General features: G+C 55.3%; 1 long non-coding RNA gene across 1 annotated transcript; it reads left to right on the top strand.

The window, feature by feature from the left end:
* Positions 1-9,379: 9,379 nt before the first annotated feature.
* Positions 9,380-22,289, top strand: LOC144369145 (uncharacterized). Its single transcript, XR_013428613.1, has 5 exons — positions 9,380-9,484; positions 13,460-13,604; positions 18,569-18,700; positions 20,913-21,100; positions 22,068-22,289. It is a non-coding gene; the product is annotated as an uncharacterized LOC144369145 (long non-coding RNA).
* Positions 22,290-26,515: the final 4,226 nt, after the last annotated feature.

Genomic DNA, 26,515 nt, shown 5'->3' with positions numbered 1-26,515 from the left:
TGGGTTCTGGGTTCTGGGTTCTGGGTTCTGTGTGACTGGGTTCTGGGTTCTGGGTGACTAGGTTCTGGTGACTGGGTGACTAGGTTCTGGTGACTGGGGTTCTACGTGGCTGGGTTCTGGGTGACTGGGTTCTGGGTGACTGGGGTTCTACGTGGCTGGGTTCTGGGTTCTGGGTGACTGGGTTCTGGGTTCTGGGTTCTGGGTGACTGGGTTCTGGGTGACTGGGTTCTGGGTGACTGGGTTCTGGGTTCTGGGTTCTGGTGACTGGGTTCTGGGTGACTGGGTTCTGGGTTCTGGGTTCTGGGTGACTGGGTTCTGGGTGACTGGGTTCTGGGTTCTAGGTGACTGGGTTCTGGGTGACTGGGATTCTGTGTGACTGGGTTCTTGTGACTGGGTTCTGTGGACTGGAATTCTGGGTGACTGGGTTCTGGGTGCCTGGATTCTGGGTGCCTGGGTTCTAGGTTCTGTGTGACTGGGTTCTGGGTGACTGGGTTCTGGTGACTGGGTTCTGGGTTCTGTGTGACTGGGTTCTGGTGACTGGGTTCTGGGTTCTGGGTGACTGGGTGACTGGGTGACTGGGTTCTGGGTTCTGGTGACTGGGTTCTGGGTGACTGGGTTCTAGGTTCTGGGTGACTGGGTTCTGGGTTCTGGGTGACTGGGGTTCTGGGTGACTGGGGTTCTGGGTGACTGGGTTCTGGTGACTGAGGTTCTGGGTGACTGGGTTCTGGTGACTGAGGTTCTGGGTGACTGGGTTCTGGGTGACTGGGGTTCTACGTGGCTTGGTTCTGGGTTCCAGGTGACTGGGTTCTGGTGGCTGGGTTCTGGGTTCTGAGTTCTGGTTCTGGGTGACTGGGTTCTAGGTGACTGGGTTCTGGGTGACTGGGTTCTGGGTGACTAGGTTCTGGTGACTGGGGTTCTAGGTGGCTGGGTTCTGGGTGACTGGGTTCTGGTGACTGGGTTCTACATGGCTGGGTTCTGGGTTCTGTGTGACTGGGTTCTGGTGACTGGGTTCTGGGTTCTGGGTGACTGGGGTTCTGGGTGACTGGGTTCTGGTGACTGAGGTTCTGGGTGACTGGGTTCTGGGTGACTGGGTTCTGGGTGACTGGGGTTCTACGTGGCTTGGTTCTGGGTTCCGAGTGACTGGGTTCTGGTGGCTGGGTTCTGGGTTCTGGGTTCTGGGTTCTGGGTGACTGGGTTCTAGGTGACTGGGTTCTGTGGACTGGGGTTCTGGGTGACTGGGTTCTGGGTGACTGGGTTCTGGTGATTGGGTTCTGGGTTCTAGGTGACTGGGTTCTGGGTTCTGGGTGACTGGGGTTCTGGGTGACTGGGGTTCTGGTGACTGAGGTTCTGGGTGACTGGGTTCTGGGTGACTGGGTTCTGGTGACTGGGTTCTGGGTTCTGGGTTACTGGGTTCTTGGTGACTGGGTTCTAGGTAACTGGGTTCTGTGGACTGGGGTTCTGGGTGACTGGGGTTCTGGGTGACTGGGTTCTGGTGACTGGGGTTCTACATGGCTGGGTTCTGGGTTCTGGATGACTGAGTTCTGGTGACTGGGGCTCTGGGTGACAATTCCAGACATGTGTACAGGGTGCACTGATCAAAGCCAGCCACACTCTTTCCACCCCACCCCAGCACCCTTCCCAGGCCCTGGCCACCACTTTCCCACTTGGAGGCCGACGCTTCTTCAGTGTTCACCTTTCTGTTCTGGCTCACTTCACTTAATGTCCTCCAGCTCCATCGAGTTTGCTGTAAATGACAGGACTTTGTTCTTCTTTGTGGCTGAATAGTACTCCATTGTGGATGTATCCCCTGAATTTTCCTGTCTATCCATCTGTTGACGGGGACCTGGACCAGTTCCTTAACTTAGCAACCTCTCCCCAGTCTGTGGCCTCGGTGTCTCCATAGCTGAGTGTCCACCTGGGAGGCAGAGAAGGTGAGGGAGTGACTGTGTGTCCACCTCGGAGGCAGAGAAGGCGAGGGAGTGGCTGAGTGTCCACCTGGGAGGCAGAGAAGGTGAGGGAGTGACGCAGCCTCACTGGGAGGAATCTAAAGCTGCCCCTCGTGTGAAGTAGGAGCCCAGCAGTCCTATCAGGGCCACTTAGAGGGAAGAAGTGCGCTCAGCTGCCCGTGTTCCCACCAGCAAGTCCCGGGCACCTTCCTGGCTGTGGGTTTACTGTGAGCCTGGTCCTGCCCTGAACGCCGGGCCCAGCAGAGGAAGCAAGAGACACACGGTCCTCGTCCTCCAAAATGGATCCTAATGACCCAAAGGCCTGTGTGCTAGACTTGGTACCTGGGCGGTGCTGTTGGAGGTGGAGCATTGGAGGTGGTGGGACCTGGGGGCGGCGGGGCCCAGGGGGTCTCCGGGTCTTTGGGGTGTGCCCTGGGGTGCACTGTGGACACTATCCCCCTCTTCTCTTGCTTCCTTTCTGTGAGGTGAGTGGCCTCGCTCTGTCACAGGCCTGGAAACAAGGGGGCCAACAGACCACAGCCTGGAACCCCCAAACCCCTGTGGAGGTGGGGCAGGGCAGGGCCTGCCGCAGATGAAAGCCGCGGACACTGGGCAAAGGCTGAGCAGTTGCTGCCCATCCGCGACCTCGTCTCAGCTACTTCTGACTCCGTTGGATGGTTGTGGTCCACCCTCTGCTGGCATTCCCTCCTGTTCATTCAGCTGTCTACCTTCTATCAAGCACAAGCCTGTGACCAGGGCATCGTTCAAGCCTGACCTTCCCACAGCGCCAGTGTCCACAGCGCCGACGTCTGGGGCCTTCTTCTGTTGACTCCTTTACCTCTTGACAACAGATTGCCTTATTCTCACTCTGTATGTGGTTCATGGCCCTGTAAATTAAATGCCAGAGAGGAAGTAGGAACAGAGTAAACAGGGTCGACACTCAGAAATAGTGATCTTCCTTATCTGTCTGTGAGGTGAGTGGCAGAGACAGAGGAAGCCCCGTCTGGTGTGGAGGGGTGGGGGCCACCAAGGTCATCACAGTGCACCAGAGACTCCACACCCCATCCCCGGGCTCCAGCCACCTCAGCAGCCTCTGTCCCCTGTGTCATGGGCTGGGGTGTCTCTTTCCCTACTCTGGCTGCCCCCCAAGACAGAGGGCGGTTGCTGCCCTAACCCTAACCCTAACCCTAACCCCTAACCCTGACCCTGACCCTGACCCTGACCCTAACCTTAACCCTAACCCCTGACCCTTACCCTGACCCTAACCCTAACTGTGACCCTGACCCTAATCCTAACCCTAACCCTAACCCCTGACTCTGACCCTAACCCTAACCCTGACCCTAACCCCTGACCCTGACCCTGACCCTAACCGTGACCCTGCCCCTTACCCTGACCCTAACCCTAAACATAACCCCTGACCCTGACCCTAACCCTAACCCTGACCCTAACCCTGACCCTAACCCTAACCCTAACCCTGACCCTGACCCTGACTCTGACCCTGACCCTGACCCTGACCCTATGAAAGTGTGGGCGTGGGAGATGCCTCGTCTTCTGCTGTGGCCTTGTCCAAGGCCCCCTGAGCCTGGTCCCAAGCAGGTTTAGCTCAGTCCCTGCACAGCATGTCCCTCCATGGGGACCTGGGACAGGAGAGCGTCCCCACTCCCTAGGGGCAGCAGGCATCTGTTCATTACCTCTTCTGGACCCTGGGTCCAGCCTGGGGCCTCTCTGCCTCCGCCCAGGGTGGACGGCTTCAGTCCCCCGACCCCCATGCCGTTCTGCACTTCCCTGGACTGGCTGGGGGAGTTTGCCTCCTGGGAGTGGAGTGGGGGCTGGGTGCCACCAAGGGGGCCCTCCTGGTCTCTGGCCTGCCCTGGTGTTTGTTGTGTCTTGTGACTGTCCTCCCTGAGGACCTGGGAAGAGCTGGTGACTGTGGGTGGACACAGCGCCCTGCCACACTGCCCTTGTGCCGTCTTCAGAACTTGCTAAAAGTTCAGGGCTTTTCTGCTCCCTTCTCTGCCTGGGGCCACTTTATCCTCCGGTGCGTCTCCAGACAGGCAGCACACAGGTCCCCTCTCTTAGCAGAGGAGCTGTCGCCCTTGGGGACCCAGCTCCCTGGCTGTCTGGCTGCCCCACCCCCATGGCCACCGGGAAGGGTGGGACCTTGCTGGATTCCCCACCTTGCCTGGTCTCTAGGGTGCCAGCAAGGCTGGCCCAACTGTCACACGGAGCTTCTCCAGGATAAGTGTGTTCAGCCTCCTGAGAGATATGCGAGGCCGCCGTCCTGATGACTTCTGTCTTACAGATGGCAAAACCCAGGCACAGGGAAGCACACTCACTTGCCCGAGATGAGCGGCTCCCGGGAGGTAGAGCCCAGTTTGGCTCCAGAGGGTCTCACGGCCCCACGACACTCCACCTGGGGGACAGAAGCTGATGTGCTGCTCGGTGACAGAGAGGGTGTAGACAGGAGGCAGAAGCTGGGGGAAGAGGCCCTGAACCCAGTCCTGCTCCATGCCGGGTGTCCGAGCTCTGCAGGCTGCAGATTCCAGAGAGTCCCATTCCTGTCCCTTAGCATCTGCGTGACACTGGGTGAGGTGTGACCTCTCACGCTCTCGTCACCTCATCCACAGAACAGACACCACCACAATCCCACCCTGGAGGTGACTAACTTCTCAGACAAACCTGGTGAACAAGAGCCTGCAGCAAGTGGGGCTGTGCCATTGTCACAATGGTGTGTGTGAGGACAGCGGGAGGCCTGTCCTCCAGGCCCGAAGATGGACACCCACGTGCTAAATCCTCCCCAGCTGCAGCAGACCCCCAGTTTCCATGGTGTCTGCTCCCTGCCGTCACCTGTGGTCAGCATGGCACAGTGAAGGAGGGACAGAGGAAGTGCCAACTCGGAGCGTCACGGCCGTCTCTTGTCCCAGCTGCTCTAGTTTATGATCAGCCGTCCTCCCTCATCTCTTCCTGTGCCTATTTTATAACTCAATGTCACCACAGCCAGGCGCAGGCAGGAAAAGAAAACCACAGCACTTATAGGGTTTGGTCCCATCTGCAGTTCCCGGCATCCCTGGGGAGCTTGGAACAAAGTCCCCGAGGGCGAGGTGGCTCATGTGGGTGAGTCGCTCACTTAGCCACTCAGCGGTGACTCCTTGGGCACCCACCCTGCTCCAGGAGCAGCAGGAGGCATGGGCTGTGCCCTGAAGGCAGAGACCACCCTTCCCCGCTGCACTCCTGCAGGGGACATGGCCAGCAGACGGAGCTGAGGGACTAGAGGCCTAGAAAGCTGCTTAGACACAGAAAGGTGCCCAGTGGGAGCCACCTCTTAGCAGAGCGGTCAGGGGGAGCTGGCCTCCGATGGCGCGGGGGCTGATGGAGGGTGAGGGCCACCCTGCGCTTTCCGTCCTGACCTCCTGGTGCTCCTCGACGCTCCGAGGTCCTTGCTTCCTGGTCCTTGCCCTTGCTGTCCCTCTGCCTGGATTTCCAGGTCCCTCCTTGTCCCAGCAGAGCCTTCCCCACCTCCCCATCCGGAAGCCCTGGCCCACGCAGGGCACCCTGTAACGCCGTCTCCTCTTGTCACTCTCAGTACCTGCACTTACCTGCCTTCGGGTTGATGGCTTTGGGCTGTCTGGCCTAGGACTTAAGCCACACGGGAGGGTGACCTCCTCTCTTTCCCCACCAGCGCAAGCCCCGGCGATGCCCGTGGATCTCATCTGGAAAACCCCTGACCAGCGGGCTGCTGGAGATGCCGCGCGTGGATGGGGACCCCAAGCAGGTTTGCTCCCAATGGCTTCCTGGGCGGCGGGGAAGCACCTGGGTGGACATGGAGCATCCGAAGGCCAGTCACACTCCCTCTGCACGGGGATCCTGAGAGCCCCGTGTGAGGAAGGAAGAGGTAATACCAAGGAGCCTGCTCCTAAAAACAACAGCAACGCCCAAACGGCCACCAGCAGAGGGCCAGGCCTCGGTGTGCAGCCCACCTGGCCCCCGAGGCTCAGCAAGCAGCCCTGCCAGAGAGAGGCTGAGCCGCACAACAGGGGCAGGGGCCACCTGCTGGCACTGACCAAGACAGGAGGGTGTCTGCCAAGGTGGAAGGTGGTAGTCCTGCCCCTGACCAGGCCTTGCCGCCCCTTGGACAGAGCAGGGCCTCCCAGGGGCTCCCAAGGATCCTGAAAGTGACATGTGACTGAAGTGACAGCCCCCATTGGCTCCCAGAGGTGACATGTGACAGAAGAGAGTGCTCACTGAATCCCAGAGTGGCATGTGACTGGGGAGGCAATCCCTTGCGCTCTAGAGACCTTGAGGAAAATGGCGCACTTGCTGGGGGGCAGGTGTGGGGCCATCTGGGCTGTGCCCCAGCCAGAGACAGGGGAGTTTCTGACGGAGCCAAGCTCCTGGGCTCATGAAAAGGGACCCATTAATGAGACGCTTGGTCCTGGAGGTGGACGGGCCCCGTGTCTGCAGCGTGACTCAGTGTGGTGAAGGAGCAGCTCCGGTATTTGCATCCTTGGTGCTAATCAGGGCAACACAGAACCTACCTTTGAACACTCACCAACAAAAGGAACTAAATATACCCATCAGGGCTTTCATCATCTGCCTTCATATCACAATAAAATGTCAAAAGAGAAAAAAGGAAGCAGATTTCTGATATTATTACTTTGAACTTTCCTTGGTTATTCTCCCTTGGAGCATGCCATTTACTGGAAAAAAAAATGGAGACTAAGTGGGGGGTTTTGTGGAGCTGGTGCTAATCATGCTTGTCTTCGGGACTCGGGCTCGAATCCTTCTGAACTCGGTGGGAGTCTGGGCTCTGGCTCTGGGGATCTCTTGCTATAGCACAGACCACTCTGAAGCTCTCGGGCTGGGAACAGCCAGGTTCTTGTGCTCACGATCTCGTTGGTTTTGCATTTGAGACGTGAGGAAGACTCGACATTGGGGTTTGTTCCTGGATGATGGCTTCCTGGCTGGCTCGGGCACTGGGCCCCAGCTCTGGGATCTGCATGTGCTCTCTCTGCAGGGTCAGCATCCTCCCCGGGCTTGGCTTTCACGGTGTGGCTGAACCTGGGTGTCAGGTCTGTTACAGGGTGTCTGACTCCCTGCCCAGCAGGAATCCCAAGAGCCCATCTTCCACAAGGCCCAGGTGGCCGCTGTGAGCTTCTCATGACCCTGCCTTGGAAGACCCAAAGTATCCCTGGGGCTGTGTCAACCACCACGTGGGGCAGCAGGGCCTGCCCAGAGCCAAGGGCAGGGACCAGATTGCGGTCAGCTGAAGCCACCGCAGTCCTCGGTCAGCTTCAGTCTATCGGGACGTGAACACTACTTTCCACCACAGAGGGGCGGCTCCCAGAGGTTCCTGCAGACAACGGCCATGTGTGGAGGGCAGAGTGGGGCCTGCCCTCACATGCCACCTCCCCTCACCTGCCACCTGCGAGAACCCCTGGGCCTGCCTTCTCATTTCCACGCTGGAAGGTAGCTTTAAAACCATTGCACGACCTGCCGATTGGCCACGCAGTGCTGGCTGCAGAGGGCACCCTGCCTTTGATGCGGCTTTTGATGGGATTCTGCACGTGAGAACTTGGTAAGCTCCCCCTGGGAATGCCACATCAGACCTTCTCCGACCCCCACCTGAGCTCCCGACACTAACCACTGGGCTTCGGAGCTGGTGTAGACTCCCCAGTGTTGACCGTGGCAGGCCCCCACCCTGTGATGCCCGGAGAGCTTCCTCCCACTGCCACGGTCCCCAGAGGCACTCCCAGGAGACTCCCCAGCCTGGCCCCTGCTCCGGCCCTCCTGGGAACCCCAGCACCGTCCAAGGCAATGGTGCTTCCCCCTCCTGCAAAAGGTGCCAGGTGCCCGTAGGGGTCAGAGGGACACTGTGGAGTCAGGTCGGAGCCTCAGGCACTGGCTCTAGAGAGCACGTGGGCCAGTGTCGATGAGGCCCGAGTCCAGCCGAGCACACACCGTGCACCCCCAGGGAGAAGGCCGCTCGGAGAGGACAGACTGTCTTGGGGACACTGCTGAGGAACAACCACCACACCTGTGGCTGAGGTCCTGCCTGAGCCGTGTGTCCAGGCCTCACAGCTGACACACACAGAGTCCTGCTGTGCAGCCGCCTGCAGATGCCCAGACGGAGGCGCCTGCCTCCAGGACTGGAGTCCGGGGGTCACAGGCAGGGAGATGGGCTGCTCAAATGGAACGATGGAGCTACGAGGGGCAGAGGGCAAGGACTTGTTGAGCACAGAGGAGAACGCTGAACCCAGGGCTCTGGGGCAGTGTCCAACCTGAGCCCCAAAGGCTGAGGACAGGGCTGAGGAGCAGGGAGTCCTGGGATGGACGAGGGATGGCTCCAGGGCGCTGGAGCTCCGAGTGTGGGGTGGATGGGTGGGGGGACTGGCATCCGGACGGTGGGCTAGACCAGGACTTGGACACTCAGGCCAAGCCGCGTCTAGACTAGTAACAATCCGGTGGCTTGATTGAATTCTCTTCCGTTGGAGGAGGCCCCTGTTTACAGAGGGCCTGGAAGCCTTTCAGCCTCTGCACTTCAATTAGCAGAACTGGGACGACGGAACTTGCTTCCCCCCACCCCGCTCTGCTCGGGGAGCATCAGAGGAGATAATATACGAAAAGAGGCTTGGAAATGGCCTAGCGGGGAGGGAGGGCACCCAGAACTGCCCAGGTGCCCGCCAGACCCCCCAGGTCTCCCCGTCGACCCCGGCAGCCCCTTCCTCACTTTGTGAGAACTTGTCAGGCTGCAGGGTCAGAACCGGCCGACCCTGAAGGCTGGCGCTTAGTCCTCAGACCTCCCCTCCTTCTCCACCCAATCAAGACCCACCCGAGAAGCCAATTCCTCCCTGGCTGCACTTAGGGCCTCTGGCTCCCGGTTGGGCTCAGCGTTTGATCTATATAAGTGAATCCAATTTAGCTGATTCATCTCTCGTGTTTAATTTTTATGTTAACATAACAAGGTTATGTAACCGAACATGAGAGGCCAGGGACAGAATCTATAATTTATAAGTGGCGGTTACGGTTTTAAAAGAGTTTCTGAAAGAAACCGGTTGAAAAGCCAAGTCCTCTGACCAGCGTTTTCTCTTAGGAGCCTGGAAAGCTTTCAACTGGGTTTAAATGTAAAATCAAAGCTATTGGCATTTAACAGCCCCTGTTTGAAAGGGGTTGACTAGACCCAGCTGCCGAAAGAGGGTTTCCCAGAGTAAATGTATTTCCGGGGCCTTATCCCTGGGGCAGGAAGGCTACGTGCGTGGAGAGAGGCTTCTGTGTCCCTGGGATTGTCCAGAGTTATGCGTCCTGTCCACAGGATTCTGCAGGACAAGGAAGCCCGAGCGTCATCCCCTGTTTTCTGGGGCTTTGAGCTGCGGCAGGGGAGGGTCCTCCGGGGCCCCTCCTGACCTAGGCCCAGTCTTTCTCACACCCTAAGCCTCCCCCGGCATATGGCGGACGTGTGAGCTTCTCCCAGCGATCCCGGGTTCTGGGAGCTGGATGGCTGTGGCCCCTGGAGAGCTGAGCTGGTCATCACCGTTTCCTGGGTGAGTCACCCTGGCAGGCGGAGGTCGCGACGAATCAAGCTTCATTTTGCTCCTGGATCTGGAGGTTCCGCATCCGAGATGGAGTGGGGGGCACCAGTTGGGCCTCTGGGGAGGAGCCGGTGGCAGACGGTGGAACGACAGGGGCCATGTAAGGGAGAAAGAGGCCGCCTCCTGAGACGGGGTCAGAGGACCTTCAGGGGACTGGCTGCCCTACCACCAGGGGCTCACTGGACAGCGGCCTTGCTTCTTCCTGTCATTGTCCTTGGTTTGTCCCCCACAGATCCCACCTCCCAACGTCCCCATGCTGAGGGCCACTCCTGACACATGAGCCCTTGGGGACATGCTCAAGTCACATCTAATCCACGGGCAGGGTGCCCACCCAAGATCCGAGGACCACCACCAAGAGCAGGCCTGGGTCCACACCCCAGGGCCACGACCTGGGGGCCTTAGACACCCCACCCTGGGGGGCTTTGGGCTCCCAGGAGAAAGGGCCCTGGGCTCGCTTCTCTCCCCCAGGCTTTATGGCACAACGTCCTGAGTGGACGTGCAGATGCCTGAGCCCAGTGCCAGTGGCCCAGCTGGGTGCTGACCAGTGCCCAGAAGGCCCAGGGCACTGCTGGCCCTCTCTCGGGTGGACAGGGGCTCCACACCCCAAGAACAGAGGGCAGGGTCTGGCCTCCCATCTCTTTCATGGAAGCCACTCCGCAGAGTCCCCAGAGGAGAGCTGCACAGGGACCTCCTGGAGCGAGAGGGTTGTTATGGCAACACATGGCCCTGCGTCTCCAGAGGGGGTCAGCCCAGGCGGCGAGGGAGGTGCTGGGAGGCAGAGGTCACCCTGCAGAGAGCTCAGACCACACGGATCTGCACGTGTGCAACTGGTCAATGGCTGGTGGGGGACCCTTACCCACGGCAGCACCAGGCAGGCTCAGGGACAGTGAGGGGACGGGGTCTTGGCCTGGACTCAAATGGGAACTTACAGTTGCTCCTGCCAGCCTCTGAGCAGGGCTGTTGGCCAGGCGTGGGGACCTCTGCAGTCCCTGTTCCCACAGTGGGGAGCTGTGTGGTGCAGGAGGGGGGTGTAAGTGGGGTGCTGTGGGGTGCAGGCGGGGAGCTGCACAGTGGGGATCTGTGTGGTGCAGGAGGGGGGTGCAAGTGGGGAGCTGTGAGGTGCAGGAGGGGGTGCACAATGGAGAGCTGTAGGGTGCAGGAGGGGTGCACAGTGGGGAGCTGTGGGGTGCAGGAGGGGGGACCACATGGTAGGGAGCTGTGGGGTCAGGAATGGGCCAGCATGAAGGCGGGGGACGCTGCCGAGGGCATCACAGGAGAGCGGGCACAGGGATGCCACCCAGCACCCAGTGCAATGGGGCAGGTCTGAGAGCCCTAGGGGGATGTCCACTGGACTCCGTGTGGATGGAGGGAGGATGATGCTGGGGTCCCCGGGGTGAAGGGCCAGCTTCGGGTCCCTGGGGACAGGCAGGGAGAAGGTCTCAGTAGGAGGACCTGGAGCTGCAGGAGCCTTGGACTGACCCTGCCCTGGGACACTCCTGTCCCCCCAACACACCTATGTGTGGGGTCTTTTCCCAAGGCACCTCTGCCCCAGCCCCCTGGGAACGCAAAGTGGGCAAGGCCTGGTGGCAACGCAGGCTGTCCAGGAGATGTGGCCCCTGGAGCTGACGTCCACACTCACGGGCTCATGTGGGTGAGGACCAGGGCCACCAAACGCTCACCCCAGCCGAGGATGCCCCTGCCACCTCTGGTGTCCTTCAGCACTCAAGGTCATGTCGCATCCACTGATCCTTCCAGCAGCTGCCAGGGCGGGGCAGGAGCAGCCAGGTGGCCCTCAGACCTCCTCCCTCTGTGTCCTCGCCCAGCTCCTCACACCCAGGGGTCACGGGAGCACAGCAGCGAGCTGGAGGGGTCCAGTGCCCAGCACGTGTGGCTGCCAGGAGCTCTCCCGCCTCCTTTCTGGGCACAGGCAGCAGGACGAGGCAAGACAAGGCAGGACGAGGGGTCCCCAGGCCAGCTGGGGACAGGGCAGCTGCTGGGTGGGGCGTGAGGCGCAGGTTCTCTTGCCTGCGGGTGCTGGGGCGCGGGAACCACCCTGGCCCAGGTGCTGTCTGCTGCGGCCTCTGGGGGGCCAGCCTGGGGCCATGCTCCTGGCTCAGAGAACAGGGACAACCAGGTGCCAGAGCAGGTGGTCACTTGGCCTCAGAGGTGCAGCACGGAGCCAGGAGGCAGAGGCAGGCTGGCCACCAGCCTGGAAGGCTGAGGGCCTCGGCAAGGCCAGTGGACAGCTTGGTGGCCCCCGACCCCTGGTGTCCTCAGTGGGGAAAAAGCAGAGCCCAGCAAGACCCTGGGAGGACCAGGAGTCCCTGTGGCCAAGGTATGTTGTGTCGAGTGGAAGAACCTCAGAGACCAGGCCGACCCTGGGCCAGGGGCCATGGAGCCGCAGCTGACAAGGGGCCTTGAGACGTGCTGTGTCGAAGTCCATGAGTTCACCAGCATCCCATCCCTCCTCCCCTCTGCCCAACGCTCCTTGGTCTTTAACTTGTTTTAACTTTTTGAATTTGTTTGTATTTATTATCTATCTGTAATGCAAAAAATAAATGCCAGGCGGCCAGGGCTTGTGTTCTTATTGACCCCTGTAGCCCGGATCAGTTTCTGGCACTTAGTAGGTGCACTTTGTTTGTTGAATGAATGAATGAGAGTCTTTCTGTCTGTAAAGCATCAGTGTCCCCTTCACCTGGTCATGTTTGGGGGCCCCGCGGCCTGTCTCTCTCCCTCTGTCTCCCTGACAGTCAAGACTCATCTGCAAAATGGTCCCTCTGCCTCACCTCCCCCTCCACGTTTCCCGCTCCTCCCCGCACCTTCCATTCCACACACACCTCCTGCAGGGTCATCTGTATAAACATGACCAGACACCAGGTGGCTTCATATAGACACGTTTGTCCCCTCCCAGCTCTGTGGCCACAGGTCACCCTGGCTGAGAGAGCTCATCCTCCCCGCAGCTCCCCATGGCCCAGGTAGCCCTGGGCTTGTGGCCACCTCGCCCCAGTCTCTGTGTCGGTCTCCACAGGCCACCTCCTCCCTGTGTGTCCCTCCTTTTCTCATAGGACGGCAGTGAGAACAGCTGCGTCCCCCGATATCAAAGATGACTCCATTTTGACTAATCCACCTGCAAAGAACCTATTTCCCAATGAGGCCCATTCTGAGGTGTGAGGTGGAGCTGTCGGCCCACTCTGTCCAGGACAGCCAGCAGCTCCAGCCCAGGCACCCCTTGCCCGGATCCTAGGCCCCTCCCCTCCTCCTCTGTATTGCTTCTCTCTTTTCTGTGGCCTCACCCTCTCCTTCCCCATTGTGACAGGTCCCCTGGCCTCTCTCCTGGACTATTTCCATCAAGGGCTGCACCAGTCCTGTGTCAGTCCTTGGTCCACTGCCTGCCCCTCTGTGGGAGGCCCTGAGAGCATTTCTGTAGAGTGAGCGTTTCTCGGCTGCGCTCTCTCAGGCTCGTCTCCTTCCCACAGCATCAGCCCCAGCCAGAGCCCCAGGAGGGGAACTGCCCACCAGCTTTTCCTGGGGACCGGCTGGCACACTGCTGTCACCTTGATTTGCTGGTCCAGTACCTGCTAAGGCTCACCCTGGAAGTGGCCCTCTCTCTGGCACGGCAATGTGCTGATTCCTCCTGGGACCGTCTGAACGGAGGTCCCCCTCCCACGTCCAGGGAGGTGGTTTCTGACCAAGATGAGACCCACACAGGCAGCTGGGAAGGGGCCCGGGCAGCGGGCAGAGGTGGACAAGAAAGCACAGGACAGTGCTGGGCACCCAGACCAGGCCTCAAGGGGAGGGTCTTCTTGGAGCCTGGAAGTGTCCCTGGGGTGTGGGCTCCTGTGGGTGGGGTAGGGGGCTCAGGCCTCATGCAAGTGGGAGGGGACCCAGTGCCCTGTGACCACTGACAGGGGTCGTGTTCCTGTACAGATTTGTTCCAATGCCAGTTGGTGGCATTTGCTGCCCTCGATGCCCTCTGCATGGTGGTCTGCTGGCTTGTTGAGGATGGCCACAGAATGCCCCACAGAGGCAGCCCGGCCGGTGCCTGGGGCCACCCAGTCTGCCACCAACACAGGTAACGTGGGGTTGCAGGGGTCGGGGGTCATGACATCTCATGCTGGGAGTCCCCGCGTCCTGGTGGGCTGGGGGTGGGGGACATTGCAGGTCCCACCCTGGTGGTGGGCATCCAGCAGCCCTGGCCTTTGTGACAGCTCCCCCCATCCTTCGTGTCCAGGGTCTGACATCCAGAGGATGGGATGTCTGTCCTCTCAGGCCCAACGCTGGCCTCCTTGTCCAACAGGCAGGAGAGCTCTCCTGGGCCTCTGGGGCAGTCAGAACTGGGCCAGGGGGAGCACCCAGCACCAGGTGGCGATGGAGCCCTTGGGGTGCCCCATCCGCCCCTCCCCAGCGTCTCATTCCTTCTCTGCTCAGTTTGGGGACACGGCAGGCATGACACCAAGATGGGTGACTCGGGTTTCCTGCTCCCTTCCTTGCCTCTGCCACGGGAGACACCTCAACTCCAAGGATGAAGGTGGGAGGCTGGGGGCAGGAGCCGGGGGCAGCACCCGCGAACGCTGTCTCTGCTCGGTGCTCCTTCTCGCCTCCCGCTCGGGCAGCCCCATCCCTGGGCTCCTGCCCCTCTCCAGTCTTCCAGTGAGAGTGGGTGACCCTTCCCTGCTTCTGCCCACTGGGAATGAACGCCTGTCCATGCACAAAGCCCAAGAGAGTCCCTGCCGCTCCCTGCTCGGGCTCCTCGCGGGGCAGGCGGGGCGAGGCCGTAGGCACCTTTTCCTCCTTCTGCCCTGGTGGTGGGGTGCTCCATGATGGTGGGAGAACCCAGGGGAAAGGAGAGGGTGTGGTCAGTGGGTGTGCCCCTAACCAACCAGCGCCCTGAGAGGGATGCCCGTGGTCCCTGGCAGCCCCTCTCCACCTCTGCAGGTCCTCTTCCATGGACTTCAAAACTGCAGACGGAAAGTACTCAGAAAAACATCTTGTCTCTCCCTAAGCAGAACCCGGGGCAGGGACTATTTACGTAGCGTTTACACACATTGGGGCTTGTAAAGAATCCAGAGAAGGTTCAAAGCATCGGGAGGCCATGCACGGCCATCTGCAAATCACCACTGTTTTATGAGCGACTCAACCCCAGATTAGTGCTCTATCACTGAACCACATCTCCAACCTGAATACGGAACACTTTTAATAATTTTCTGGTGTCCCCCTTCCTGGCCCCCAAATCTCCACAGTGCAGGGTGGATTTTCAACAGAGAACTGAGTAAGCACCTGATCCTCCGTGAAGCCTAGAGCTGGAGGCACTGACCTGACTGAATGGTGGCATCAGCCACCGTGGCCATCAGGCTGCGATTATGATCAGCGTGTCAAACCTAATGGCAAAAGCAAAGTCCATTAAGAATCAAGTGAGAGGCATGTCAAGCTCAGGCTCTGATGGGTCCCCAGAAAACTGAACAAACAGCTTATGTGAGATAACTAGCCAGTGCTAAAATTCATTTCTGGAACTTTTAGGTCACTGCATGGGAAGCAAGAAACACTAGGCTTGAACCATCCCATGATCATTCATTGGCTGCTCTGAGTCACCTGCAGAGATGCAGGAATCACTAACCCACATCACTTCGCCTTCCACAAAAGTCTATACTCGTGAAGAACATTTTTATTTTTCTATTTTTTGGGCACCAGAAATTGAACCAGGGGGTGCTTTACCACTGAGCCACATCCTCAGCCTCTTTTTTTATCTCCATATTTTATTTAGAGACAGGGTCTCGCTGAGTTTCTTAGGGCCTTGCTAAGTTGCTGAGGTTGGCTTTGAACTCACCATCCTCCTGCCTCGGCTTCCCAAGACACTGAGAACACAGGCGTGCACCACTGTGCCCATCCGGTGAAGAATACTTGCAGAATGCACAGTAGGTCTTTCCTGGTATTAATTTTACTATGTGCATTACGACTTAATGGAAGTAGAATTCATCGTGCCATGACTTTCCTGACAGTGGTGCTAAAGGAGAAGAAAACACCGACCAGGTCCCCCCCCCCCAGCCACGTGCACTTCGGGAGAAGTTTCCTGGCACTAAGAGCAGTGGTCACTGGGGTCAGACCCCGCCTAGCTGTGCACCACCAAAGTCAGCCTGCGGCTTGCATCTCTGTGCCCTGCAGAGCTCGACACACAGCAGCTCAAGACGCACCAGCTGGCACACAGCACCAGGGCCGAGGGTGGAGACCAGCGGCCTGGAGAAGGGAAGGCTCGTGGGAGACATGTCCACCGCTCAGGGGAGGGCTGGCCAACAGCCCGCTGGCCAGCCACACAGGCTGAGTTTCTGACAGTGAGGTTAGGGAGCGGGCCAAGGAAGCTGCCAAAGGAAATGCCTCCTTGGCCATGATGTTCTAGGATGCCTGGCCTTCATCCCTAGTCTCATGACCTGAACGCCTAAGAGCCCTGTCTCTCCAGTGATAAGTGACAGAGGTGGAAGGAGCATCCTTTGCTATTCATCACAAGCCCTTTTTCAACCCCACCTGAGCTTAATGAGGTCGCCCTGGGAAAGGCCCTCAGGATGGGGATGTGAATCCACAGGGGAACCTACCAGGGGATCAGAGAGCTAGAACTTCCAGCCCCACCCTCATCCTTGCCCCGTACCTCTGGGGAGGGCAGAGGGGCTGAAGATTGGGTCGATGACCAATGGCCAATGTGTAATCTGTCATGCACACATAACGAAGCCTCCACAAAAAAAACAATAGTGTTGGGGGAGCTTCTGGGTTACTGAGGGGCATGGAAGGGCGCACCTGGAGAGGGTATGGGAGCTGTGCACCCCTTTTCCTGTACCCTGTACCTCTCAGTCTGGCTGACCTGAGCTGTACCCTTGTACAACAACCAGAAATCTAGTAACCGAAGTGTTTTTCTGGTCACCTCTGATTTATAGGCGATCAGTCAGCATCACAGGTGTTAATGTGGACATGCAGTTGGTGTCTGGAGAGAGGACAGTCTTGGGGACTGTCCTCAGTCTTGGCTCAGCCCTCAACCTGTGGTATTTGATGCTAACTGTGGACAAATTGTGTCCAAATTTGACTGAATTGCAGGACACAAAATTGACGACCAGAGAGTTGGACAGTTGGTAGGTGTGAGAAAAAATAACACACACTTGGTGTCAGAAGTATTGTGAGTGACCATAGGTGGGATAGGGGTGGATCACCAGGTTGGACAGGGCAGAGTGGGGGGAAGGGAGGAGCTGGGAATGGGAAAGACAGTAGAAGGAATCGGACGTAACTTTCCTAAGTTCATATATGCATACACGACCAGTGGAACTCCATACCACCAAGTTCAACCACAAGAATGGGAGATTATACTCCATGTATGTATAGGTCCAAATACACTGTACTGTCATTTATAACTAAAAAGAACAAAAATTTTTTTTATAAAAAAGAAGTATTGTGAGAAAGTAGAGAAAAACATTGGGCTTCCTTCTTTTAAAGATCCTTCCCAACTCCAGGATGTCAAGGTCTGTGGTTCTCATTTTAATTAGACAGTTCAAATTGACTTTGGGAAGTTCCGCCTTTACCCACACAGAGGGTTCCCCTCCAAGAGCTTGTTATAAGATGCCTCTACACAGGTGGAGCTTGGAGACCTGCAGCCATGTCTCTGAACTGTGACAGGAAGTCCCCTGTCCCCTCCCTAGGACACACACTCACCAGTTCCAGAACTGCTTCCTTTCAAAATAGGCTCTGGGCTCATGCGTGTACAACTTCAGGAGGATCTCAAGAACTACAGAGAAAGGAAAAGCCACTCGGCTAGGAGATGAAGGGGTTCTTCTCATCCAGGGCAATTAACATGGCGTTGATTAGAATGACGACATCATAAACCCAGACAAAGATCCTGCCTTGGGGGGAGAGAGAGACCCTGTCACCCGCATTTCAGCGAAACGAGTGCGATCCTCTTTAGGGCCCTACCGGAGAGACTTTATTTCTCAGCATCCCCAACACACACCACTCCTCATCCAGGAAGGTTCTAGCAGAGCTGGAATTCATCTGCCTCTGGTACCCTGGTGCAGCCTTCCTTTCCCAAGAGGAACCAAGGAGGGAGAGAGGTGCAGCTTCCCCAGTCTCCCCTAGGGGGCAGCACCTGGGTCAGATGAAAGCTGAGGCAGAATCAGGGGGCAGGGAGGTGGTTAGGGTTCGGTCCAGGATGTCCCCAGGAAAACTCGCAGCCTTAAATAAGAGAGCTTCAGAAAACCTACTTCCCATGCACACCGTCCAGGTCTAGCTTCCTAAGTTTGGAGACAAAGTGGGTGAACAAGCCAGCCTGCCAGCCCCGCTTCAGCTCCCCCTCCCAGCTCCTGCACAGCTGCCCCAGGTGTTCAGGTGCCACAGGGAGCCTGCCATACGCACAGGTAGGGGACAGCATGGAGAGGCCACCCTAGTGTCCTCCCCTGTGAGGAGCACTTCTGTGATTCAAGATTGGAATTGACAGAAAAGAGTCTCCGTGTAAAGATCTTTGATAAATTCCAAATGCAGGCAGCTAACAGGGACATTCACCTGTCTCAGAAGCTTCGGAGCCATTTGCTTTTATGAAACATTAAATGTAAAGAAAACAAGAGGCCACTATGGCTGAGAATAGGCCGCACACGTTAAAAGTAAGGCCTTAAACCAGGATAAATGGCTCTTTCCAGAGGCCATTGGCTAGAAAATTAAGGGATACACAGTCCTCCTTTAGCAGTTATCCCAACAAAGCTGACTCATCAGTCCTGACCATAATTCACAGAATCAAAGTGCCAGGTTTGTGTCAACTTCGTGTTTATGCTGGTGGGGCCAGGACCTCCTGAATTCAGAGAGGGGTCAGCTTCCCTGGCTCAGGGGAAGGTTGTGGTTGCATGTTGCCTAATGCAAGTTATTGAGTTGAAGTTGCATTTGTTAATTCTAAAATATGGAAGGAAGTATGGTGTTTGGTCCACTTGAGGATTCACTCAATAGAGTATCAGACTTTGTTTCTTTTTTGTGGCACTGTGGAAATGTGAATGAGAACAAGTTGGTGACATCTTTCAGGTGGAAGCATTGTCCGAGGACGCACTCATCAAGTTGGCCAAGAAGCCATTTTGTGAAGCCCCTGTTGTCTCAAGGCTTTTGACGATGAATTCATGTGTGGAGACGGTAATTCTTCATGGACCTTTGCATTTGGTGAGTCACGGAACGTATCTGAGTAGATCATTATTTACCAACATGTCCACAATAATCTCACATATTATGCATAACAGGTCATGGCTGGGTAAATATTACCATTTCCTTATTTGCTTTTAAGAAAAGTAATAATGACATTATATTTTCTCATTTTTTTTGCCTTGAAGTATGTCAGTGTCTTAACCAAGCATGATTGTTGGTAGGTAGGCTAGCAAGAACTTGAACTCAGGGATTTTACTGTCATGTAAATCTATTGTTTTTCATTGATTTCTATTAATATATCCAGGTTGGCATCCATTACCTTTTAAGCATTTCACTTTCCCAATTGTGGGCACCCTGACAGCCCTCAACCTTCTGTAAGCACAGACAACTCTATAAGGAACCTGAGGATAAATTTCCCTGTGCATGTCCCCTTGTGAAACTGCTTAAGCACCACCTGGTTTACACACAGGTGGCATTTCTAGATCAAAGTGTGCATGTTTACTTCTTTGACTAAGCACTGCCAGGTGGCTCTTCTGAATAGCTCTACCTGTGGGCAGGATTGTATTATCTAGCTTTCTAACTTTTGCATGTGGAGTAGATACATAGTGGGAGCACACTGTTTTTGTTGGTATTTTTCTTGGTATCTATTCTGATGCTTTTCACTGGGGGATTTTCTCCTGTGAAAATGGGCTTCCTCTGGATGCCTCTGCCCGTTCCTCTACTTGACCTTATTTTCTTCTTCTTTTTAAAAATTTTTCAATGTGACTTTTTAATTTTAGTTTTATTAAAGACATTGTCCTTTGCTTGCATAGTCTATACCTAAACACTAATCCTTGCTCCAAGGCCCAGCTTGCTCTCAGCTGCCCTGGGAGGGGAACGGTCTTTGGTGATAGCCAAGAGACACCCCTGTAGAGGGCACAAGTGCTCTGGTTCTCTGGTGTCTTGTCAGCAGTGCTTCCCATGCTCACAGAGGGTTTCAGACATTATAAAATTGAATGAGTTCATTCAGAAATTAGAAGTTCTATTGAAAGATATTTGCATGAGCCAAATAAAACCTATTTCTAGGCATCCTGGTGAAGACAAGGTTTTATCTTTATGTCTATGTTTTTTTCTATGTTTTGTTGTTGTTGTTAGAATGAAATTCATATGTTGCCAGACCATTCTAGCAGATGTGTAACTAGATGCCATTTAAATTACCCACTTTTAAATGGTAGACATTTTTTTAATGAACACTGCCCGTCTGCACCTTTTTTAAAAACAGGACTGGGCTGAGAAGCCCAAATACCAATGGTTAGCTGGAACATATTTTTCATTTGGCCTGTCAGTATTCCCTGAGGTCCTCTGTGCAATCAGCTTCGTTACTCTTGCTCCCTCACTGGATTTCATAGAAACCATATGCTATGTATGAATCAGAGACACCAATCCCTGATTAGATGCTACCCTACTTTCCAGAAAAGACTGGGCACACCATGAGTTGCACAATGATGGGACCAGGGTCCAAAGGCTGCTGAGAGGGAAGGACTGGTTATGAATGCATTTTTGAAGGCTCCAAGCTGGAACTCTAGAGGCACCAAGCAGGGCAGATGCTGGTGGGGGTATTTGGGTACTTGTTGGTGAACACATGCACACCTGAGATGGGTAGGCATGGAGGAGAAATCAGCAGCCCATAGGGCTTTTGAAAGTGATCTTATGTGAAAAGAGGCTCAGGTATGGGCACAGGAAATGACATCATTGCCTTGACAATGGATCAAACAGAACATGGAACCCTGGTATCCAGGCACCCACTTAACTGACCGAGCTCATTTGGTTGGAGAAACTGGAGTGAGAAGGATGTTCCCCTGTCCTTGCAAACAATGCCGAGCCTCAGGCTCCCAGGAATCTCAGGGGGGCCAACTAGCCCTTTTGTGGATGCACTGGATGAGGCTTCAACTTAGACGCCAGATCCTCTGGCAATTGTCGCAGAGGAGCTCAAGAGTAACAGTGAGTAGCACAGGGCAGTTGAGCCCAGCAGGCCCTCTAGTCTGATCCCTGATGAATGGCCCAGGACTCCTATTCTGACTGTGTGTGTGTGTGTGTGTGTGTGTGTGTGTGTGTGTGTGTGTGTGTGGTGTGTGTGTTTGTACTGATGGGAACTGTCCCATTGTGCTTTGACTCTAGTGTATTGGCACAAGTCATTTTTCTGTTTGTCACCATTTCCATTTTGAACCCACCATTCTTGGTCCCAACCCAGGGTGAAAATGATGAGAACACGGAGGAGCCCTTCAGGGTACAGAGCCTTGAACCTTACAGGCAGGACCAGCTTAGGAATGAGCTCCTGCCTGTAATTTGTGGGAGGAACCTACATTTCAGCAGCAACATGGGGTTAATCTCCTGGGATTCCATCCCCACCCAGCAGGTGCTGGATCTTTTGTTCCCAAGGTAAGCACCAGACCACCAAGCCCAAGTGTGTAGCCCCCTCATGCCTGGGTCTTGGGGCTGCCATGTACCTCTCAGGGACCCAAAGGTTTGTGATACCTAATGAGATAGAGGACCACACTCATAGTGGAATTTCAGCCCTGAATGGGACGAGTCCTGGAGGTGCCTGCCACAGCCTTGCAAGGGGAGTGAACTTTCCCTCTTAGGCAGAGAAACCATCCTGACTCCAGCTGATCCACAGAGGTCTGTGGAGCAGTCCCCACACACCTGGCACCACAGCTCAATGGTGTGAACTGAGCTCATTCCCAGGTGGACTCAGCGAGGCCAGGTGGTCTTTCTGGTGTGATATTGGCTTCTTGAAGAACGTAGATCTGTGCCAGAGGCGTCTCAAAACTCGGGCCTTGGGAAAAGCACTTTTGGGTTAATAAAGACATGTTAGTATACATAGTGGGACAGAGCGTCCTAGCTGGGACATAGCTGGACAGGGGCTTTGGACATGGCAGCTCCCACACCCAGAGAGATGTGGGAATCAGCAGTTTGGGCTCATTCACTGATGAACATGGAGAAAGCACCCACTGTGTGAAAACACGTTTCCAGTCACATTTCATAATTCAGTGAAAAATGGAGTGCAAATGACCGCCATTGTGTCCCTTTTCATGGGGGTCAGCCTAAAACCGCAGGTGCCATGAGTACATATCCTACATGTGACTGCATCCCTGACTCCATGAGGCATAACTGCACGTTGTCCTCTTCAGTGACTATGGTGGACCCCTGGACCAACTTCAACATAGAATGGGCTTGGGGTCAAGAGGGTGGGCTCCTGTTTCCAGAATAGGGACCTGCAAGGTGATTTGACTTGGGAAGGCTGAGGAAAGACTGCTCTCCCCAGTGTAGGGTCAGAGGTTTTCTCTGGAGGCCGTGGCGAAGGCAAAGCCAGGGTTTTGCTGACTCCACACCTTTCTCCCCACAGTGCCTCACCTTCCTTCCTGGGGACCTGGATTAACTTCTACACCGAGGCTTTCCATCAGCCTCCAGGCTCTCTGAGTCTGCAGCAGCTGCTGCCATATATGGGGCTCTTGCTGGTTGGTTTGTACCTGGAGCATCAAACATACCACCTCCTGGCCACAACTGAAGATGGCATATCAAGCCAGGCAGCGCCTGAGAGCCAGGCGGACCGGGGTGAGTACCTAAGGGTATATGAGGAGAGGTCCGACTCTTGTCCCACTGCAGGGAGTCTGTATGCCTGGTGTTGGGCTGGAAATTAGGATAAGCCTTTGTCCATTCAGGAAGTGACCCCAGTCTGCAAAGAGGTCCTGTGTGGGCTAAGGGCCTGAGTTCTTCCTGGCAGTAGGGGTATTGTCTGTCTGTGGGAAGGTCAGGGCAAGGCAGTCATGTTGGCATCTTTTCTCCTCTAGCTACAAGCTCAGTTCCTGTATCGGCTCCTCAGCCAATCCCAGAGCCAGAGCCTTCTCCCAGGGAAGGGGCAGAGCCGGAGTCCAGGACATCAGGGGTCTCCACTCGGTACTCCCCACGGCCCCAGTACAACAGGCGGGTGAGAGGCAGGTGCCTCATTCACGTGTACCTGGAAAATGAAATGACAACACAGTATAGGAGCATCCTGGTGAGTCTTCGAGCAGGGGAGTCTCCTGGGAGCCCACAGTGGGGAAGACCGAGTCCACAGCAAACACCTTGGACTAGGCCTGTCTTCTTGAACTAGAGCTTCTGGAAGGTCAGGAAAAAGAGCATAAAATGAGGAAGAGGGAGGCGGGAGAGCAGCAGCATGCCAGGTCTGGGTGCGAGTGGGCCTGCGTGTTTTGGGGTGTGCAGGTCAGAAGTGCAGGAGTGAGTGCTGGGTTCAGAGGAGGTCAGAGAAATATCGAGGGTACAGGCCATCCTCTACTGACCTTGGTATTGAGGAGGAGTATATTGAACCATGGAGGTTGAAGCAGAGAAGTTGGCAGTCATTTTCTTGTGTGTGGGAGGGGATATGTTGCTGGTTGAAGGGAAGGGAGCCATTGTAGAATGATTAGGGTGGATAGGTGTGGGTCACAGACAACTGGGGGCCATGGAGGGGCCTATTAGTGTCCTAGTTTGCATGTATGTGAATAGAGATTTAGCTGCTCTCTCTGCAGAATTTTTCTGGGTGTGGAGTATCCATCATGAGACTCTGGTGTCCACCTCCAGGGGAGCCATGTTGAACCACAGCACCTGCTGAGTCCAAACCTCCTGACACCCCAGCAAGCACTGACACTCTCGAGCCCAGCAGCTTCCATGCCTATCATTAAAGAGTCCTAGTGTGTGTTGTGCCCTGGCTGTCAGGACCAAAACACCTAGGGTTTGTGCCTGGTCCACACAAAAATGCAGCTGCATCCCAGACCAGAGCAGGGATATGGAAGTCCACTGGACCATTCCTCCCATCTTGATGGGAGTAGAGTGTGTCTGTACAAAGCCTTTTGGTTCTTATACCCTTGTCCCTGTAGGGCATAGCAGGTTGAAGCAAACTCTTGTACCAAGATTGGACTAGAGGCTCATAGGAAGACCTCACATGATCACATGAAGGCCTCAGGTAGCAGGGTAACAAGATGGTGCCCTTGTGTTGAGAGCTCTCTTGTCTCTGATTGTCCTTGAGCACTGTCCTCTGGGTAGCTACTCCCAAATTCCCTCTCTGATGAGCCTTCTCCAACCCTGCTCAGGTGACCTGCCAGGACAGCACTCAAGTCATCATCCGCAGGGCCTTAGATGCACACTTGCTCCAGCAGGAGGATCCAGAAAACTACGAACTTCTGCAAATTGTCTCGAACCATCAGAGTAAGTGGAACCATCAGAGGGTAGGGAGCAGTGAGTCACAGTGGGCTCACGATAACTGGGAGCCAAAACACAGTGTGCATTGACCCAATGCCCAGGAAGAGTATGGTGGGACTTGTGCACAAAACAAAGTGTAATGATGGGGCATAAATCTGCAGGTTCTTCATGTTCTCCAGGGGCTGTGGACCTGCCTATCATGTGTTCTTTCCTTGGCCTGAGGAGGCATTGCAAAGCTATTATCCACAAGGGGCCAAGAACACAGGCTTCTTTGTCTTGTGTTAAAGAAGACAGACAACCACAGGATGCCTACTTTGGCAGCCTTTCCTGACCTAGACGAGTACATGAGAAAAGCAGTTCAATGAACAATCATTTCTGGCTTCCAATCTTTCTATTCCTTGCAAACTGAGTCCACTTAGGACCAGAGGCCATTTCTAGAGAGAAGTGTGTGGTAGAATAGAACCCTTCACAGCTTGTAAACCCTTCTTGGAGAGAGAGAGGGGGGGAGGGAGGGAGGAAAGAAGAAGGAGGAGGAGGAGGATGAGGAGGGGGAGGAAGAAGAGGACGAGGAGGAGGAGAAGGAGGAATAGTAAAATGAAAATAAGTTTAAGGAAGAGACCATGAATAAGAAGGTCAAGATGACTATTAGAAGAAGCATAAGGAGAAGATGAAGAAGAACAAGAACAAGAAGGAGAAACACAAGCCGAACAAGAAGTATAACAATAAATTGATTAAAAATGTGAATGAGAATTATACTCATGAGGAGGAAATGCAGAAGTGGGGAACTCAAGAGAAATATATTGCTCTGGATGGCACAGCCCTGCTGTGGACATCCTCCACCCACGCTCAACACACCTGCAAACCACACCCTCAAATTAGTGTAGCTTTGTATGAATGGATGAATCCACTGGCAAGGTGGAGGCACCCACCATCAAGTGCTTTTCCCCAAACCCACCTGTGATCATTGCTGCAGTGGGGAGAAAACCTTGAACACATGAGTCTTTGGGGACCAATCCAGATACAAAGTGTAGCTGTTTGTCTTTAGTGGGTCCAACATGAACTAAGAGGGTCTGGGGTACAAGGGGCTATTTCCTTGAAAGGTGTTCCTGTACTGGACCTCCTGTGCATAGAGGGTCCTCAGGGAGGAATCAGTGGGGAGTCTTTGGTGGAACAGTAGCTGGATTCGGGGGCTCTCAGGTCTGTGTGTGAGACGTGAGCTGGCAGAGGTTCTCAGTTGTGGGAAAGGTTGGGTAGTATATTCCTTGATTGTCACCTACCATGCCTCTGCCCCTGCCTCTCCAGAGCTGAGGATCCCTGCTGATGGGAAAGTATATTACGACCTGGATGGAGGAGTGGATTATAACTTTATTCTTCGGGAAACAGCTGCCAGCAAGTCTTTGACGGTCAAGCCAAATGAGGTAAACAGCCACCTTCTTCAGTCTTTATTCCTGGTGCCACTCCACATCCTCCAAGGGGACAAGAACCTCAGGTTCTGGATGGATGTTGTTGAATGCCCACAGAACCAACTGCCAGGCTGGGTGGGGTGCAGTTGCTGGGCTTTGCTGATGTTGTCATCCCCCACAGTTCTTGGAGCCTTCTGTGGCAGTGGCATCCAGGACCCCAGCAGCTGTGAGCAGCAGCTCTACAGTGGCTGCAGGACCATTGCCCCAGGCCACCCAAAGCAATGAGTGCTGCATGAGAAAAGTCACCAGTAGCAGCTCCTCACTGCTTCACTCCAGCGAGCAGGTGGAAGACAGCCACTTTGTTTACGTCCTCCTAGAGGGACAGAGCCTGAGGGAGACAAAGTGCATCCTGGTAAGCCCGACAGCAGGGCTGCCTCTGGGTGTCCACACAGCGGAAGGCAGGAGACACAGCCAACCCTGGGGCTATGGTGGGAAATAAAGAAGAGAGAGGTCTGTCTTAAGGGCTTGACCTGAGGAGGGAGAGCCTCAGCATGCCCAGCTCCAGTGGTGAGTGGGCCTGTGTATTGTGGGTTTTGCATTTGCAGGCCAGAAGTGCAGACGGAAGTGCTGTGGACAGATGAAGGCAGAGATATGTCTAGGGTGTAGGCTGCAGTTCCTAGAACTTGGTATTCTCAATGAGTGAGGTTGGAGCAGAGGAGGTGGCAGTGATTTGTCACATGTGTAGGAGGGGATGTGTTCCTGGTGGCAGGGAAGAGAACCTCCTTAGCATGACTAGGTGTAGGAATTTGGGGTCGGGATCACCTGGGGGGTCATGCCAAAGCTTCGGAATGTTAGCCTTTGCATGTATGTAAATGCGGAGCTAAAGGGGTTCTTGGCAGAATTTCTATGGATGTGCAGTAGACACACTAATGCTGTAGGTGTCCAGCTGCAGAGGAGACATGTTCAGTGACTGCCAGTGCTGAGTCCAGTACATCATTACAACCAGACCCGCACCGAGCTTCCAGAGGCCAGGGCCTCTCAAAGCTGTCATGAAGCACTCAAGTGCACACTCTTGTATCTGAGTCTGTTTTGTGTAGTGGCAGTCAGGACCAAAATTTTCAAAGCATCTGCCTCTTTTTCTCCTGAATGTTTGACCACAGTCTTCTGGGTAGCTCCTCTAAAAGCCATTCTCTGATGACATTTGTCCCACCCT

The sequence above is a fragment of the Ictidomys tridecemlineatus genome, chromosome 12 (genome assembly GCF_052094955.1).
Source record: "Ictidomys tridecemlineatus isolate mIctTri1 chromosome 12, mIctTri1.hap1, whole genome shotgun sequence".
In the NCBI taxonomy this organism is placed as follows: domain Eukaryota; kingdom Metazoa; phylum Chordata; class Mammalia; order Rodentia; family Sciuridae; genus Ictidomys; species Ictidomys tridecemlineatus.
Note: the sequence above shows the minus strand (reverse complement) of the source record. Positions and strands in the feature narration are given on the sequence as shown.